The sequence below is a fragment of the Coffea eugenioides genome, chromosome 3 (genome assembly GCF_003713205.1).
Source record: "Coffea eugenioides isolate CCC68of chromosome 3, Ceug_1.0, whole genome shotgun sequence".
NCBI lineage: Eukaryota > Viridiplantae > Streptophyta > Magnoliopsida > Gentianales > Rubiaceae > Coffea > Coffea eugenioides.
Genome location: NC_040037.1, coordinates 2,473,581 through 2,483,427, shown reverse-complemented (window position 1 = coordinate 2,483,427; position 9,847 = coordinate 2,473,581).

Genomic DNA, 9,847 nt, shown 5'->3' with positions numbered 1-9,847 from the left:
TAAAATAATATTTTTCATAGACTTTAATATAGATTAAAAAAATCTTTGTAAGATGTGTCATTAGAGTTTTCAGAAATATTAAAAACTATCTCCTTTTTATCCTCTCTTACTTATCAGCTGGTTATCCACGGTCTCCTATGACCTTTGCATCTCCAATCAGAGTGCCATTCTTCCTATCATTTTTAAACACCTCTGTCATATCCCACAATTTTCTTATTTCTTTTCCCCTTTATCCGCCCAACTTTGTAGTTCATATTCTTTTTTGATTCTTTTCGCCACTCTTTAACTTCTCAATATTCCTTTCCCCTCTCCTCTAACTTCCTATCCCCGCACCCTAATCTTCCACCATTTTTTCTTCATTAGTCTCCCAAACCCTTGGAGAGGCCCCCTCTGTCCCAACCTCCATCCCTCAAGCCTAGCCTTCTCCAATTCCTTCTCTTACACCTCTCTTCTTCTTCCACTCGGCCAAATTAGAATAAAGTAATATTACAATTTTTCATTTAAGATATATTATGCTATAAAAAATCTTTAGTTGTCTCTTGTATGCTTATGAGAATTACATGTACACATATGTATATACTATTGTGTTGGGATTTTTTTAAAATAGTAGTAATTACGATTGTCATTTCCTACTTTTGAGAGTTTTAGTTTCTCTTTTTGTTTATTGAAAACATAATTTAACATATTGTTAATGTTACACTACTACAAAGTAAATTGGGCAGGGTAAAAAATAAAAAAGAAAATTCAATACAAAAGTACAAAAAAGACTAAACTTAGTTATTTTTCATATTAATTTTGATTTGGCCACACAAAAAAAAATGAATTAAATGTTTTCAAATTTTCAAAGGAGAAATTTTGTGATTGAATCTGTAGTCAATCTCCAAATTGAGGGGTTAACATTTGAAGTAAAAGAAAAAATTTCCATAACTTGTAATTTGGTTTTACATTTTTAAAATGTACTTATATTTGTACTTTCAAAATAAATTGAAAAGATAAAATTTGAAACAAAAGAAAATCATAACTTGCAATTTGGTTTAACATGTTTGCAATATATCTCATAATATGAAAATCATATGAAATTGAAAATTGAACACAATGGTTGCAAGTATTGACATCCGAAAATGCAAACGAAGCCCTGACTACTATATATATATATATATATATATATATATAATAGTTACATATTTACATATGAAGAAAACAAAAGGAATACATAAAATAATGAATAATACCCAAGGCTATTCTTAGCATTTGAGTTTTGCACTATTATTCAAATTTGATTAGAGTCAAATTTGGATCAGATATATACAAATTAAATAGATGCAATTTAGGGTCAAATGTTTTATATTTTTCCATGTTGAAAGGCCGATAGGACATCTTTTTTTGATTTAGTGATTTCATAATTTAAACCTAATGAATAGTACCATTCTTGATTTTTAGATCTATGACTAATGAATATTATTTCTTTTTTGTTTTCTATATAGTTTGCCATTTTAGGTAAAATTATTAAGTTGAAGAGTAAAATATTGTTATTTACTTTTTTACTTTTAATAGGTGTGGTAATGTTTCTTCTTTATTTACCCTCATATTAATAGTTATCAAACCAAATTCCTATTTAAGTAGAACATCCTCTTACTTTTTTAAATTCAAAAGACATGAAAAGATACATAACAATTAAAAAAATTCAAAATCTTATGAAACAAGGATTAGCAGTTGGAAGCATCTATATACACACACACACACGCATATATATATATATATATATATATATATGAAAGTAACTATTTTAATTAGAGTTATTTTTCACTCCTATGTGGCATGCCTAATTGAAAAAAATTAATGGGTTATAGGTCATTTGGCTTTTACCCATATTGAATATTATATTTTATGTTTATAAATTATCTCTAATTTTAAAATAGCTTAAAAATAACTAATATTATCTTAATGATATCTAAAATAACTTTTAAAAATAACTAATCTTATCTTAATGCTTTCTATGAAATTATTACGTAGAACTTTAGTAAAATCTTCTTCAAATCACAATTATTAAAATTTTACATATTCCATAAATTACTTCCTTTTACCACTATATCATTGATTAGTATTCAAATTGTTTATCATCTCTTTTATTAATTTTGAATTAACGTAGTACAAAAACGAGAATTAACTGTTACACCAATTAAATATTTATTGATGAAAAAAAATTGGATAGCTGGATCTTTTCTACTTAATTAAATGTGAATATATAGTTCTAGGTTTATGGTCATTATAGTTCTAGGTTTCTACTTAATTATAGTTCTAGGTTTATGGTCGTTATAAAAATTTAAATTATCTAAAAAAATATTTATATATAAAAAAAGAATATCTACCAAGTTTTTTATATGGGATACATTATTTGATATATACTCTTATACTTTAATGAAAGTATGTAAACACATTTTTAAAAATTAGTAAATAATTGAACATTTAGAATACATTAATTTTTTAAAGTTAATATGAATGAACATGTATGATTGTTGTTAATTTTTATATTTAAATTATTCATATTTATATAAATTTACAATAAATAATAAAAGAAACCGTGCTGAGATACAGACAAAATTCTAGTTTTAACTTAACCATGCTAAAAATCTCTTCTCAAATTTATATAGATATAAATAAGTACTAGAGGAACCGCAGTAAAATTAATCGGGCTTTTGTGTTGTGACAGTACACAGACTAGGACTGTCAATGGAACTGGGCCAGCCCGAGCTCGGCTCGTTTGGCCCGACAAAAAGCCCGATGAGCTCGATCATTTAGTGAGCCGGTCTGAGATTGAGCCTAAAAATTAGACCCGAATTAAATATGAGTCGAGCTTGGGCCTTATTAGGCTCAAACCCGATATAGGCCCGACCCTTTAATTACCTATATATATAATATTTATATTTTGATATTATGTATAATTATATATCCAAATTTATTATTACTAAATACTAAATATATATATATAAATTACAAAACACAAAAATACATCTAAAGACTCTTTCATGAGCTTTCTTGAGAGTCAATATTAGTAATGCATAACTAAATCTCTAATTTTTCTTATTGGTTGAGTAAATTTTTGTATTGGCATAATATTGGTTGATTTTTTTTTGGTCTACTAACACAAAAATCATCAAGCATATTTGGATTTAAATCACAAGATTATAAAAAAAAGTTTCAACTTTTAAACATGTATTGGCTTATGATCGCATGTTTTATTACTATTTTTCATGCATTTTAAACGGATTAAATATAAATATTGTTGAAAAAAATTTTGGTTTATATACTTTTTAAGAACTATTATTTGTTCATGTTTAGTTTTAATATTATAGTCTTGTAAATGTTAAATTAGTTTTACAACTTAATAGTTATAGTAATTATATTAAGGAAATTAAGGAGTAATAAATGAGTTTGGGCTAAGCCTGATTAAGCCTCACAACCCGAATATTATGTGAATTGAATATGAATTTCACATTTACGAACCCGAAACTCATAGCTTGAAGTTCGAAAATGTTTCAAATTAAATGAGTTGAACTTGAACTCGTCAAAGCCCGATTCATTAGGTCCGATTGACAGGCCTAACACAGACGGACACTTCTTCTGGGGCATATCCTCGTCTCTGTGGATGACGCGGTCAAGTGGCAGGTATGGTGATGGAAGCATGTGCGTGTGTATGACATAGTGCCACGTAAGGAACTACGGATGAGTGGAGATGAGAGGCCCAAAAAAGAAAAAGAAAAAGAAACTCAAGTAAAATCAATGGTGGGTTTTTCGTTTTTGACGCCTATACCTGTATAATTGTATCGAAATGGAAATTCTGCTGCAGGCATCCCATGTGGATGAAGAAAGTCGATTGACGCGGTCAAGTACTAGCTAGTGGTTGACAGTTAAACAGTAGTGTGCAAATTATTGCACCGTACAATTTAAGTGAGTGCACACGCGGAATTTAAAGATTTTTTTTTATTATATCAAGTTATGGCAAATATTACACTCCCTCCGTCCCACTTTGATAGTCCCGTTTCTTTTTTCACACAGTTTAAGAAAAAATAGTTAATTTTATTGGAAAAGTAAATTTAGATTGCTATTTTTCTAAAATACCTTCACATTAAATAGAGTACAACTTTATGGGAACTTGAATTGATGGTAAAAAAAGAATCAACTCTCATTAAATGGGGTAGGTTTATAGTAACAACAACTTACATTGAATAAGGGCATTTTAGAAAAATTAAAATACAACTACATTTTTCAATTGGAAAGTGGACTATAATTTGGGACAGACTAACAAGGAAAACGGGACTATCAAAGTGGGACGAAGGGAGTATCAAGTTTGTTTGGATTGAGCATTATTTACCCAGTTTTATTTACTTACATCATCATTACAATTTCCAATACATCTTTTTATCTTTCCAATTACCTTTTTATTTTATATACTTCACATCACAAAAAGTGTTACAGTAAAAATATCCCAAATAATCCCAAATAACTTACAATCCAAACAAACCCATTTATTGTTTGAAAGCCAAATTAAGGAAGCTATGTATGGAGGGGTTTGATGGTTTTGCGTGATCTTCGGAAGAGCCAAATCTCATTTTTTATGCATTTTGATATTTTGAGTTTGTTAAATTTTGTGTATTACTTAATTAATAGTTATTGGATCTTTAGGAAATAAAAGAGAATTAAAACATGATATTTATGTAGGAGAAATAACAATATAATAAAAAGTGTGATAGAGAGTGGCACAGAATGTGAGATCGAAGATCCGTTGCGCTCGTTAGCCCGTTGTTCTGTGGAGAAGCTGTGGCCACATTGATGCCACAGTTTTGTTCCGTGCAAGAATTTTTTTTGTTAGTATTATTATTGTTATTGCATGAGCTCAATCTCCATTTGATATTTCTGAAAGTTACTTATTAAATAGGTTAGCGAGCGTTTTGTGTTCTACTCTTTGGCACCAAAATAGTAACATTCCTTTTCTTGCCTCTTGAATCTTCAAGATGTTTTTGTCACCATCAACAGCAGAATAACTTCGGAATCCCATTATTAGTGATCAATGATGGATCAGTTGAAATTCCTTGAGCTACAAGTTGTGAAATGGACCACGCCGTTCTTAATTTTTTTTTCCTAATAGTCTTCTTCTAAGCTAGGAGGATCTTTTCAAGTTCTTGAAACTTATCCTTTCCATCTAATTACTATCTTTTACGACCACGCTACATTCCCTTTATTTTCTGAAAGCAAGTTATTTGCTTCTTCATCGTCCGTTTTCACAAAAATATTGCTGATCAGCATTCAAATTTTCACATTCCGTTCTCAAATTCAAAGGACTTCACGTCTAGTCACAAGATTGATGATGTTTTTTTTGTTGTCCTCTCCTCGGGGTAAGGTGTTTTTTTTTTTTTTTTTTTTGAGCGACATTTAATTACATCCCTTATCATATGTACGCTAAAAGACGGACAGAAGAAATGTGTATGATACACAGAACAGAACATTGCACAAAAACGAAAATCTGCTAAATCTCTCATCTATTCCTTAAAAAAGTAGTTTTAGTAAAAATAAATTATGCATCCTAAAAATTTGTGCTAGGGTACCCGTAAACACAAAATTCCTATCATTAAACCCTCATTATTGCTGGTACTACTTTTCAGTCAGACTACGCAGCGGAGGCCTTCTTCTTCTTCTTTTTTTGGGGGAGAGGACAGCTGGGATCAAGGACCTGTACTTGTCGTGTTTTGTTCCGAGTAAATATAATGACGGGTGGGAAATGTACGCCTTATATATGTCTGCGCAAATTAAATGAAAATTTTATAAGGAAAAATAGTGAGCAGTTATTCAAAATTTTTATTAGGCTGTAATGTGATTTTTTTTTCATATAGTTAAACTAAAAAAATTATTTATGGTTGTTGGAGGGTTCTACTATTTAGCATTTTAGTGAGGGATAAATAAGGAAAAATAAAAAAGTGACAAAAAAAAGTTCACATCATACCCCTTATATCAGCTTGCACTATTTTATTACTCTATATACGTGTAAATAAAAAATACATAATATTTATAGTCATATATTTTATTTAAAATTTTTATTGTTAAATGATTTGAGTAAAGAAAGTGTAAGTGATAGGTCTCGAGTTCAAATCCTCCTACTCACCCAAAAGAATCTTATAATTTTTTTAATAAAATAATTCTATACCATCAATTATAATGCTTAAGGAGATTTATGTTATAAATATATGCTTAAATAGTTAAAACTAAAACAATCATGGGTGTTGACAACATATGTGTAGATAGTTAAAGTAAAAATAATTTTTATAAGCGCAAATAGAAGTTCATAAAGTGACAATAAATGTTTACTTCAAACCCCTTCCTCCCTATTTACACATACTAGTGGGTGGAACACACGCTATGTGTGTGCATATTTTAGAAAAAAGTACGATTTTTAAAAAGTGATGTAATGTTCATTGGTGGATTAGTTAATTGTAGTAGTATTTATGCAGGAGTAGAAGATTTTTCGGATAAGATGTGGGTGAATATTGGTAAATGTTGGGAGAATATTTTTGAAATAACAAATAATGATACTTTTTATTAACACCACATCCCTGCTCATGCTTTATTTTATAGGGAGATACTCATAGAAAAAGCATACCCTATGGATGTGCAATTAAGAAAAAAATTAAGTTATCTTTTAATTTCTTTTTTTAAGAAGTTATACAACCCTTTATTACAAACAAATAAAAAGCAAATAGAAGTTATTGGGTGTGAAGTTATTAGAGGTTACAAAATTAGTAGTTATCCTTCGTACATTTTATTTTTTATAGGGATAAATTTGAAAAATCTAAAAATGAGACAAAATTTTAACATCAAACCCCCTCCTCATGCTTTATATATGACTAGTGCTAAAGGCACACCCATGCGTGTGCAATTTAAGAATAAATTAATTTTTATGAATTTTTTTTAAATAAGTTGATAGTTGTCTTGGTAGTTATGTCAATTGGTAGTTATTTTGGTAATTAAATTTTTTTTATAATAAAAAGTTTGGATATTTAAACCTATTGATAGTTGCAACAAAAATTATGTTGGTTATATATAATTGGATAGTTAGGATAAAATTTAGTTTTTCTGATGATAAAAATGAAAGTTTAAGAAGTGACAAAAGATGTTTAATGGATAATAGAGATTGAGAATAGGGATAAGGGTTAGTAGATAATAGATATAAGGGTAATTTTGAAAACACGCAAAGTTAACACCCAGTTAACTACCTACATAGACTTTATTATTATAAAGATATGAGAGATATATAAGTACTTGTATAATTTTTTTACAAAAATAATACTTATATTAACTTTTCTAAAATTAGTATGCTTTTGTAGAGTCGTTATGGATAATTATTACAACATTTGGGTGCTCATAAGTAGCCATGTGGTAAAATGTGGTTATGTTGGTAGGGTAAAAAAATTATTTGCGCTAACTATCGGTGCTTTGACCATGATGCATGATGCACGTATAGATGGAAAGATATATAGTGAGATAAGAAATAAATCAAATGGGCTAAAACTACTACTAAATTATGATAATTCTACTACTCAAAAAATTCATAAACTCTAAATGAATTATTTTAACATTTTTTTTCTATCTTATAAACCTAACTCCATAATAATATACACCATCAAAAGTATCATATCATAGTGATAAAATTGTTATTATAGTTATTTATCAAATAATAGGTATCGACATGAAAAATTTGGCGCTTTTTCCTTATAATTATACTAGATAATCTTATAATTGTATAGAAAAGTAAATTAAAACTTATTATACAAGGGCATATTTGGGTATTCATTTAAAAATTTGACCAAATCAAATATTATTTTAAGATTTTGTTACTAAAACTATCAAATCAAGAGAGGTAAGTGTAATTTTTTAAACTTTAGGAGAGCTCATTGAAATTATCAAAAAATTCAGGTGAGGTTTCTGAAATTATCCCAAAAAAAAGGGTCTAAAGGAGTGGTCTAATAATAAATTATATAAAGTGGTGACGCTTAAATAGTACAGGCCCCCACCTTCTCGATGTTCTCGCTCGCAGTACCAGCCCATCACGGGAAAAGTAACAAGTACTCTCAATTAAGCGAACGTGGGTACCACAAAAATGTAAGCGAACGTGACTTGACGGTTGCTTCTATGGTGGAAAGCTGAGTCATCTTTGCATAGTGGGAAGAAGTAATAGGAGTAGGACAACACAGTTAGGTGGGCCAGAAAACAGACAAAAAATGAAATTTGCAACCGAAGACAGGCTAGAACAGGTAATGAACAAGGGGCGTAGTTTAATTTTGGCGCTTCCTTAAGAATTAAGATAAAGCCTGTTTTCATGAAGGAATAAAGATGCTGCTTTCGTGTCTTCAGTTCGAGTATCCGTGAGATTTTTTTGATCCAATGCAACATTTCCAATTATTTTAAAATGACGTCTTTATCTCTTTGGGAATTCGAAAGACATTTTAAAGTGGTATTTTTTTTCTATTTTGTTTAAAGTAATTTATCCAATTTTTGTCATTTAATTTTTTAATACTATTTATTGGTTCAAAAGCATTTTTCCTTTATTGCATTTATCCTTTTTAATTCTTTTTTAATATAATTTAACCAACTTTTTTTTCTTTAAGAAAAATACTATTCTTATAATTTGTAAATGTAATGGCTATCCCAACTATCGATGATTACACAAAGGTATGTACATGAAAATTTTCAATTGAGTAATTATATTAGTGAATTATTCTACCATATAAATAATCACAAATACGTTAAATGTGAAGATTGTGTAAATATACGTACACTATTATTAAGATGGAGCACTTAAAGAAACCTAGGTGACAATAAGTCATTGGGTGCTTGAAAAATTCCGAATCAAAATGATCCTCATATATACTTTAAACCCTTATCTAAAAACGTTAAATTGAACATGGGAGCATAATTTGACATCTAAACATCGTTGCTTCCGAGTTAATAGTTAAAATGTCTTAAATTTAGTGTACTCATCAAGTTTGTGATTTATAATCCATCATATTCATTATAACTAGTAGAAAATATTAATAGTTAAAAAGACTCGAAATTTGATATTGCACTTGTCAAATTTGTGATTTGTAGTCGGTCATGTTCATTACAACTAATGACAGACTTAGGACCTAGTTTAGTACAATCTAATTATTTAGTAGGGGAGCTATTCACTGTTTGAAACAATTGCATTATCACTAGGAGTGAGATTTGGAATTCGATTATAACTAGTGCTCATGCACATCCAATGTGTGTGCAATCAAAAAATATATAATATTTATGATCATATATTTTAAATAAAATTTTTTATTATGAAAACAAATTTTAATCTTTTAAATATTTTTCATAAAATAATTTTATATTAGTAGTTATAATATTTATGGGTAGTTATGTTGAAAACATATACTTAAATAGTTAAAAGTAAAATAGTCATGGGTAGTTATAGATAGTTAAAATAAAAGTAGTTTTTATCATGGCAAAAAGAAAAGTTCATTTTTTTATAGGCAAAAAAGTTTATCCCATTTATAATTAAACAAATGATCAAATTCATATTCATTTTTGCACTTAAACAAACAAGATCTAACTTGATACCATATTCATTTTTGTCAATTTATATTTATTTTTGTCTCTAAAAAAGTAAATTTTGACATTTTTGTATATAAAATTATTACATATGAGTCATGTGATAATTTTAGACTAAAAAGTGCTTGAAATTTAGGTTGGGACAAAAAATTGTGAATTTGAATTTGTAAGAGATATGAAGTTAATATTTTAAAAGTAAAAGATAAAAAAATTCATTTAA